We start from the raw sequence: 9965 nt of genomic DNA on the forward strand, positions 1-9965 counted from the left end.
AGAGGGTTGTAAACAAGCAGATACTGAGGGAGCTTGCCTTGTAATCCGTGAGAGGATTCTGCCTGGAAAGGATGTGTTTTGTGACTTCATCCTCACAGAGCACTCCCACTGATTCTGTTCAAGATCTCATCGTGTTGGATCCCCACCTCTGGTTCCTTGTAAACATTGTTTGCTGTGTGTGGAACAGGGAATTGAGATGTTCTCCTTTTCTCCGTGGATCCCTGATTCCTGTTCCCTGCTGAAAGGCCATGTGAAAGTGAGGGCTGTGCTTTGAAGCTGAAGTTGGGAATACTGTAGGGAGGCCAGAGATGTTGCTTTCATCTGATGGAGATGTCAAGTGCTTCTCTTACTTATTTATTATTTTAGTTTTCTTTGCAGGTGTCTCTTTCCCAGTGCCAAGATTGGAATAACTGGCAAAACTGTGTTGGTCCTTGAGCTCCCTCGTGTCCTCTGGATCCATAGATTCTGAATAAATTATTTCCTTTCCTTGCTGCTCGGTGTGTGCAGTTGAGTCAGGGTTGTATTGAAGAAGACAGTATCCCTACCTGTAAATCCACATTCCCTCAAAGGCTCCTTGACTCATGGATTGAATACCTGTTGCTGAGAGGGAATTTAATTAAGGAACTGGTCACTCTGGGTCCTGGCTGGCAGTTTAGAAAGTGGGAGCTCCTTCATCTGGTGTGGTACTACAAAAGCATTTCAGGGATTGCAGAGGAGTAAAAAACCATTTATTTCTAGTTCTTGCATCACGGCCTTGCCTTTGACCGTGTGTGTGGAAGAAGAGACACCAGTAAAGCCAGGCTTTGGTCATTACCTGGCAGAGCTTTGTTGGCTTGAGCTTAAGCAGAGTCTTCATTAGAGGTCAGCTGTGGAGTGCTGGAGCACAGGGATCACAGAGTGGAGTCTGGAATGGGGAAATTGAGAGTTCAGTTCGCTGGGCTGTTCTGAAGCTGATCAGGATGTCCAAGATGTAGCAGAGTGTAGTTATTGCTTGGAAACCAGGATACACAGCTGCCTTTTTTCCCCTCCTTGATAGAGACCTGTGAGTTGGTCCTTCAGGATGTTCCCTCTTTTCTGTGCCTGTTTATTTGCAGGTCTTGTCTTTTAGATCTAGTCACAGTAGCTAATGGCTAAGGACAGGTTTTCTTTTCCTTCCAGAAGCCAAGAGGAGTCCATAGAAGAGAGGGACTATTCTGACTCAAAGATTTTTCATTTCTTTAGAGCAGATCTTAGGTGGTAAATCAGTGTCCGTTGGTCGTGTGATGCTGGTTGAGAATGTGGATTTCTTATAGTTTGTCTTTTTTGGGGGGATAAAAAGTTTTCCAGGAGTGCTGTGCACTGGGCCTGAATCATGTTCCCTGTTGCCCCTATTGGTCCTGGTTTTCCCTTCCCTGGAATTTGGAGTCAGTTACCTCCGAGTCTGGTTTTTGCCATGTCATTTTGCCTTTTTGCCCCTGTTTGTCAGGGTCTGTGGCTGTCCTGCAGCACATAAGCTGATTGGTTTTGATTCTTCTCCTTCTCTGCAACCCTTTACTGGACAGCCCCATCTTCCAGGCCTGTGTGGGAGTGTTTCCACCCTCTGATGTGGGATGTGTTGGCCATCGGGAGCAGCTCCGTCTCCGGAAGCGTCACTGGACTGGCCAAGCTACTTAAGGCTGCAGGAAATAACATAATTAATGAGACTTAGTTCTCCCACATCTTGTACCTGACAATCTCAAGTCACTTGACAATGCTAATTAAAGCTAATCACGCTCCTCTGTTTTTAGTAAATAGCTATTATCCCTGCTTCACTCTTGCTTTAACAAATGATAGTGCCAGGCACTGTGAGTCACTGGAAGTTATGGGAATGCAACCGAGCTGCCTTCCGGTCTCCTCACTGACATGTCCATCTAGAGATTGGTTCTTTTACACCTGCCCAGGTGTTGGTGGAGAATGTTAGAGTGTGAGATGTTCTGCTGACTCACAAAAATACATCACTTTTAGACTCCTTTTTCACTGCCGTCGTGACTTGTACAGAACGAAATTCCCGCAGTCGAGCAAAGGCTACTAAAAGTTCCAAAAGCTGAGGATGCTTTGAATTTGCCCTTCAGAGAACTTTCTGATCTGCTGAGAGAGAAGGCAGAGTGGTGCCACTTCTCCTGTTTCACATTGGCACCATGAGGACAAAACATAGCATGGTGTGACCTGGGCATTACACGGCTCAGCCGTGGAGCTCCAGAAGAAACTCTGAGGTTTCACTGATGAAATATGGCTGGAGCAAGATGTTACTAAAAACAGACTGTCCAGCATCACAAACAAAAAAAGATGGGGTGAATTATTAACTGTGGGGAAATAAGAAATCTTCACGAGGATCCCAGGAACTCCCAGCTCAAACATGTGTCAGTAGGCGCAGAACTGTGCGAGGTGAGTCAGTTCACCTACCTTGCCAGGCTAGAGGGGATATCCAGGAGGAACTAATGACAAAACCTGGCAAGGTAACAGCTGACTTGACCTTCTTAAACTAGATTCAGTTTTAAAGTATCTGTCATGTGAAGATTCAAGCTCTAAATCCTCACCTGACTTTGCCACCTTGACACACGGCGCTGCTAAAGGAAAGCAAGAAGGGTGGTGGCTGAAGTGCTGCAGTTTGTCCCTTGTTAATGCAGGAACTGTTGCATTAAAAGTGTTTCTGACAGAGATGGGTCAGAATTCACCATCTTATCCTTTGCTTTACTCAGAAAAGAGTCAGATGTACCAGGGTAGAAAATAAAGTCCCTGTCTGTCCCATGACAGATGAGCTGCTGGGCAGAGCAGGGCCAGGCTAAAGATGTTCCTGGGAAGAACCCTCTGAGCAGGTGGGGTTTGTGGGCAGGTGAAAATTTAGGAATTTGATAAGGAGAGCTTGTAGTAGTGAGTCATGGCAGGCAGCTCTAGCAAACCCTTATTTAATGTCTTTGAGGATATTGGAATGATCCTTGCAATAGATAAATGTTCTCACTGTGTTCCCTGGCTTTATCAGGGAGAAATGGATGATCCATCCAGCAGCCCCAGGTAATTGAATCCTGGTCATACCTACGTTTGCCAGAGAGGGAGATAATAAAGTGATCTGAGGAACACTACAGCAAATGAAACGATACGAGATTGATTTGGACAGCCAGACTGTTTTGCAATTAAAGCAAATCAAGCTGAGAAGTTGGGATGATGAAGAGCGTTTCCATTTTTTGTCAGTAAGTGATTGGTTGGATGGGAAGAGCTTTTCCTTGATGCTTTTAGTTCGGGATGGTGTTAGAATAACAAGGCAAGGGTCTTGTTTCATTTTGTGGAACACACTGGCAAAGTCCTTGATCTGGGGCTCCAGATGTGACCTTCACCTTGAACGTGTGGCTTGGCTCAGCACGAGGGTGGGTCTGAAACGAGGAGCTGCAGCCCAGCCAGTTCCGCTGCAGAGCTCTTACCCTTCCTGGGGCTGCTGGAGCTTTGCAAAATGTAGAGGAGGAAATGGAGTCACTTGTGTGTTAAATTAGTCCAGCTTGCAGCTTTTATTTGTGGCACGAGTGGGATTTGCTGGTGGGAGCAGACGGAAGCGCTGCCTCGTTCGGAATCGCGCTGCTTCTCCAGGCGACTTTTCCTGCTCTGTTTGGTACCACTGGAGTGGCCGCTGCTGGAATTGGGCCCTGGATTTGGCTGGAGGGACCTGAAGGTGGGCAGCTTGCAGCTGTAATCTCACCCTGCTGCTCCTTAGCAGCAGCACAGGCTCTTCTGCATTGCAAAGATATCGCTGCCAGGCAACTCGGGAGAGTGGGAAGAGAATTCAGCCAGAGGTGTCAGTCATTCCTTGGAGAGGCTGAATCTTGCAGTCCCTGCTTTATGTGGTTTCAGAGACAGGCCTGGAAAAAGTAATAAATTATAATCTTTCAGTAATACCTTTAAATAAAAAAAGGCTTAAATAAACCTTCTGTAATAAATTATGAAGCCAGGTGATGTCTGTCCTAGCTTGTCCCCTGCCTTTTTGAGATGCAATTGTAAAGGAAAGGCTTTGATTAAAATATCCAGAATTATTTCCCTTCTCTGCTTCCCAGTGTTGTCTGATGATGCTTTGAGTCGTGGGGAGAGATGAGTGAGCAGTGCTGACACTGAATGGTCCAAGCCCAGCCTTAGGCTGTAAAGAAACTCAGAAAATTCTCATTGTCTCCTGCTCTCTGTAGTCAGGAGACAGAGAACAGCACCTCTGCACCATCTTCACTGAGTTATTTTAACCTGTTCTTTCCCTTTCCAGTTGGCTGAACGCTGTAATTCACACAAGAATTCCTGCTTGGAATGCAGGAGCCCTGTGGACTTGCTTCTTGCATTTGGGAACCTGAAGATGCACTGGTGTGGGTTATGAAAATAAGTGAAACTTTTAAATTTGATTTAATCTCCAAATTGGCAGAACATAAATCAACTATGTAAAGAACCATTTTTTAAAAATATTTTTAATATTTATTTTTAATAAGCTTAATGGGTTTTTACTGGATTACAGTGACAAAACTACACAGACTTAAACAAAATTCTAACCCGAAGTGAGTTTTAAAATTTGCTCTTTGTTGCTTTTAAGTTCAGCTCATTTTCCTGTACTTTCCAGATGACCTTTATAGGAAGCCTGTCCATCAGAGACACCCCGGGGGGTTTGTTGTGGGGTGTTGTGTCTGTTTTTGATGGGAAGAGTTGTGATAGATATGGAGTGATGGTCTTAAAGAGCGAAAAAACCACCAAACCCCAGCCTTTCAAAGGTGATTAATATAATCAGCCTGGCAGTTCTGCCGGGTTTGGTGGTGGGAGCTGTTCAGCAGGATAACACGGGGTTTTTCCTGCCAGGCTGGCTGTGGAATGTGGAGCACGGCAGGTGCAGCAGGGTTGGCATCCTGCCCGTCCCGGATTCCCTGTGGCCGGCTGGAGAGTCTGGGATTGCCTCCTGCTGCAGCTCTTCCTGATGCCCTCTAGTGGTTTCCTGGCAGGTGTCTGGAATGCTGTTTGCTATCAGTATCACCTTTATCCATCCATCCATCCATCCATCCATCCATCCATCCATCCCTCCATCCATCCCCTTTTTCCCAAAACCATGAAGTGCTTCCTCGCAGTGCAGGAAGACATGAAGTCACTTGCTAGGAGACACCCAGAGGAGGAAAAGGGGTTAAATATTATTATTTGTGTTGCAGTTGTGTCCATGCAGCTGATAGAAGTGCAAAAGGTTCCTGTTCCACATATTCTCATGTTCTTTTCCTGCTTCCAGGGTCTGGAGGATGAGCTGAGGGAGTGCAGGTGTTAGAGAAGGACAGTCAGGGATGAGTGGTGCTGCTGAGCTCTTTGCAGTGTCACCTTAGCCAGGGTTTGAAATTGGTGCATTTCAGAAACTCGATGCTGAAGGAGTGAAGCACATTGTGTTCACCCGTCTGCTATTTCAGCTCCTTTCTTGGCTTTCCCCTGTGTTCCCTGTTTAAACTGGGGATGCTCATCCTTCCTCCCAGACCTTCCACAAGGTACATCCCACCCTCCCACCTTCAGACGATCCAGTTCATCTTTCCCAGAACTGAGGATCTCCACACTGCCCCAAACCAGGATTTTTTGTCACCATCAGAGTATAAAATGCTCCTTTAGCAGTGCCAGGTGTCTCTGAGGGTCCAACACTTGACACTGGTAACTTCTATTCCATAGGAAAGCAAAACTGGGCATCAAACCCAGACTCCAATTAGAGACCAGCCTTCCTTCTTTAAGCTTCAGTAAGGAATATTAAGGCAGTTTTTGTGAAGAAAACCCTGGTAAGTGGCTGTACTTACCTTGAGAACCTGGAGCAACCCAGGCTGCCACACCTTAGACACAGAAAACTCTACAAACCCAGCTCCTCTTGTGCTTTCCTCACACTGGCAATCAGCACAGCTCAAACTCTTTCTATATTAATGAGAAGAGACCCACCAAGGAAGAAAAGTTGGGTTTCCAAATATCTGGATTGTTTCAGAGCTGCAGCAAACAGCTTTCTATAGCATTTGCTGTATTTCAATAAGTATTTCACAGGCTGAAATTTATCTTTAAAATGGAATAATCCCTAAAACAAACTCTCAGACCCAACAAACCTGTTGTTTGTCCTGCCACAATGAACATTTGCATCTGAGCCGCATTGCAAATGGATTTTATTCAAAATTAGACTTGTGTGTGATGGTTTTATTCTCTGGCATATGGACTTGTACACGCAGTGGCCTTGTCTGGCAGGTGCTTGGCACAGACTTCCTCCCTTTTTTTGTGTTTCCTGAATTGCTGACAGCTTTGTGTGGAAAGTGGGTGTTGGACACCCACAGGTGGAGGGTGGATTCTGAACCAAGAAATTGTCCAAATGGCAAAATGTGTGGCGTGATTTTTCCATCAGGAAGTTGGTATCTGCTCAAAACTCAGCAGGATGAAGCAGGACAGCCCAACACACCCAGTGCAGGCAAGCAGAACATTCAGCTGATTCTCTCACTGATAACCCACAATAAATGATGTTGAAAGCTTTTTCTTTAGAATTCCTTCCTTTTGTCTAAACCAGCTTTCTGACTTGTGAATTAATTAATAGGCACAAATTTCTCTTCCATTGAATTGAGTGAATCCCATCCCAGAGATAAATTTCTCCTGAATGAGAAAAGAAAAATAATGGATGATGTTGCTGGTGACAGATACTCATCTCTCTGACAGTACTGGGCATGATGATAAAGTGAGCAAACCCTCTTTTGTTCTGTTTTAAAGTGAGTGGAATGACTCCACTGATGCCCACTGCCTATGATGCTGATGCACATGAACTCATCATTCTGAAAACCAGAGGCACAGCCCAAATTCATCCTCGTGCCTTTGTTCTGCAGCAGAACAAATGCACTGCTAGCTGGTAATTGTCTCTTAATTCAAATGTAGTTGTCATTAGGATATGAAAAATCCAAGGGGTTGGGTTTTGCATTGCTGGGAGCCACTGAATACATTTCAAAATTATATTTAAGACAGAAATTGGTCCTTACAAGCTGCTGGCTGTGCTTGTAGGATGTCAGAATACGTTTCCTGTAGGTTTTCCCTCCTCTCCCACACTTGGATGAGGACAGAGCTCTTGGTAGACAATGCACATGTGATCAGACTGTGTGAAAGTGCTGTCTTGATAAATTATAGCTGCCGTAGCTGAGCTTATCTGAAGTTTTTATTCAAGGCATTTTCTTAACGAGGCTTCCCACCAAGATCTTGGCTCACAAATCTTTATTCTCTGCCCTGCCTGAAGCAGAGAGATCGAGTTTGCCTTCTCAGCACAGCCCTGAGAACAGGAATTGCAGTTCCTCTGATACCATCTCGCCTGAATATTTTTTTTTTGTCTGCTTTTAAAAGGTCAAATGTTTTTTGCTGATGTTCAGTGTGTTATGAGGTCAAATAAATGAATGCTCATGAAATGCCTTTGCAGAAAGCTGTGTGCAGCAGATAATTCCTGAGTGTGTTCATTGCTCTGTCAGATAAATGCAGCTGTAGTATTTCCTGCTTTATTCATTGTTCTGGAGCATTGATGCTTAGCAGGCCTGGACAGAGGGGTCAGCAAACAACAAATTAAGGGATTGCTGTGATATTATTCTGGTTGGGGTTTATTTATCTCTCCACTGGGCTCTGGGGGTGCCTGTGGATTACCTTCTCCAGCTGATCAGGAAAGGAAAGTTTGGCACGACAGGATGGAAGTGGTAAAAGTGGTGATGAGCATTTTACTGATCCATGCTGAAGTGAAGGAGAGAGGGGTTTGCACCATTTCATTACAAATCACTCAAGTTTAAGGTTTAGACACAGTCTGGATTCTCATTCAGGAATCAGTGATTGCCAGTCCTTCCTGGTGCTTTCCTCCAGGTGCTCTGTCCAAGGGAATCTGTCTCCAGACAGGGCTTGGTGCCTTGGGATGCAGTTGCATTTGGCCCCAGGAAGGGCACACTTGGTCTCCTGCTTCCCTGCACTTGGATGTTCACAGATTCCAGGTTCTGGGATGCCTTAGGGCTGGCATAAAACACGTCAGCTGCTCAATCAGGGCCTTGGAATTCGGGGATGGTTTTGTATCAGCTGAAAATGAGGATTCTGCTTTGGTTTATGTCTGGTTTCTGCCCTGTTGCAAATTTAGGGTGCAGTCCTTGAGTGTGTCTCACCTGGGATGGGAAAACAATGCTGATTAATGCAGAACTCTGTTCTGTCAAAATTCTGGTGCACACAGAGAACTGGGGCAGGATACAGGTGGAGACTGATTTATCTTCCTTCTCTGATGAGTGTAAAAAGCAAATCTTGTTGAAATCCAGAGCTGCAGCTGTGGAGCAAACAATGCCCAGCCCTTAGCAGCTGGCCAGGTAAATTCTTGGCAAGACCCCCTTTGGGCTGAACAAGAGAGGGGTGAGTTCCTAACAAGCTGGGAAATGAACCCTTCTGTGCCACGATGGGTCCTGCTTAGCTGTGGCTGTAACTTGAATTGGAAAAGGTTAATCTTGATTAGTTGGTGTTTGCAGAAAGCTTTAGGAATGAGCACTGCTGTGGAAGTGCTGACTGTTATGATCATGATAGATATGCTTTATCAGCAGTTTGCCTGATGAGCAAGATGCTTTTTTCCCATTTGACTGTGAGGAAGCTGCCTCCTGGACAGCAGAAGAAAAATATTTCAGAAAAAAAGGAACAAAAAAATGGGTATCCTGTTGTGTGTCTCCTATTTACTGGATTCTGCCTCCTTTTGAGCACTGTGTGTGGTCATGGTCCCTCTGGTACTTGCAGGGAGCTACAAGACAGAGAGAAAGGGACCATTTATAGGAACAGGGAGTGACAGGACAAGGGGGATGGCTTCACACTGACAGAGAGGAGGTTTAGGGTAGGTATCACCAAAAAATCCTTCCCTGTGAGGGTGGTGAGGCCTGGCCAAGAAGCTGTGGCTGCCCCATCCTTGGAATTGTCCAAGGCCAGGTTGGACAGAGCTCTGAATGCCCTGGGATGGTGGAAAGTGTCTCTGCCCATGGCTTGGATACCTTGAATCTGCCTTGTCAACTGTGACAAGGCTCGGGGAAAGTGTTGGAGGCAGGGTTTTCATGGGTGCCTAAGATGTTGTTTCTTGTTTTCTTTATTTTGGGGATGGGTGGTGGTGGTAGTGGGGAAGCTGGTGGTGTTCCATGTTTGATACACAAAGTGCAGGCTCAGAAACTGAGCAGAACTACGTGTCTTATGGAAAGGAAAATCCTCCTGGGAGGAGCAGTCAGAGTTCACGATTAATTTGTAGAGCACACATGCATGCCGTGGATCCGGGAGGGAGGAGAGCTTGCTTCCTTTATGCTTTTCCATCCTCAAAAGGAACACTTGTAGCTGGTAAGACTTTTATAGGTGTGGGATCTGAAAACTCCATTTCTGCCAACAAAAAGAGACCCAGACTTGAGCTGCCTTGCAGGTGCTGTCAGATGATGTCAGAGTGTGAAATGGTGTTTCCTTCCTGAATAGGGTTTTTAACTGTCTCTTGCTATCAGGAGTAGTCTTCAGAGGCTGCTGTCAGATGTTCAGATTAAAAAAAAATAAAATACTGGAGTGCGGTTTATAGAGTAGCTTCTACCTTCAGAGCTTGCAGGGAGTTATAAAGGAGAGTGTAATGAAGGAATCCTGCATTTCCCATGTGGAAAGTAAGGCAGAATGGGGAGAAAAACTGGTTTGGTGACTCATATCCTTACCTGGTGGCTCAGAAAACCCAGGTCCAGCTCCCAGTTTTCCCATGGGCTTCTGGGGTGTCACAGCAGTGACTCAGACAGGGGACAGCAGGGAAAGTCTTCCGACCTCTGCTCCTCACTTTCTCCCTGGGTGGCAGAGCCCGGGGCGGTGCCGAGTTCCCCAGAGGGGTTTGGGAGACCAGGCTCGATGGAAATCATCCCAGCATCTTCACACCTCTGCAGTCATTTCCAGAGCCATTAAGTGCTGGAAGAATGGATGGAGATAACAGCAGCAGGGAGGTT

Source organism: Corvus cornix, chromosome 19, assembly GCF_000738735.6.
Source record: "Corvus cornix cornix isolate S_Up_H32 chromosome 19, ASM73873v5, whole genome shotgun sequence".
NCBI classification, from domain to species: Eukaryota; Metazoa; Chordata; class Aves; order Passeriformes; family Corvidae; genus Corvus; species Corvus cornix.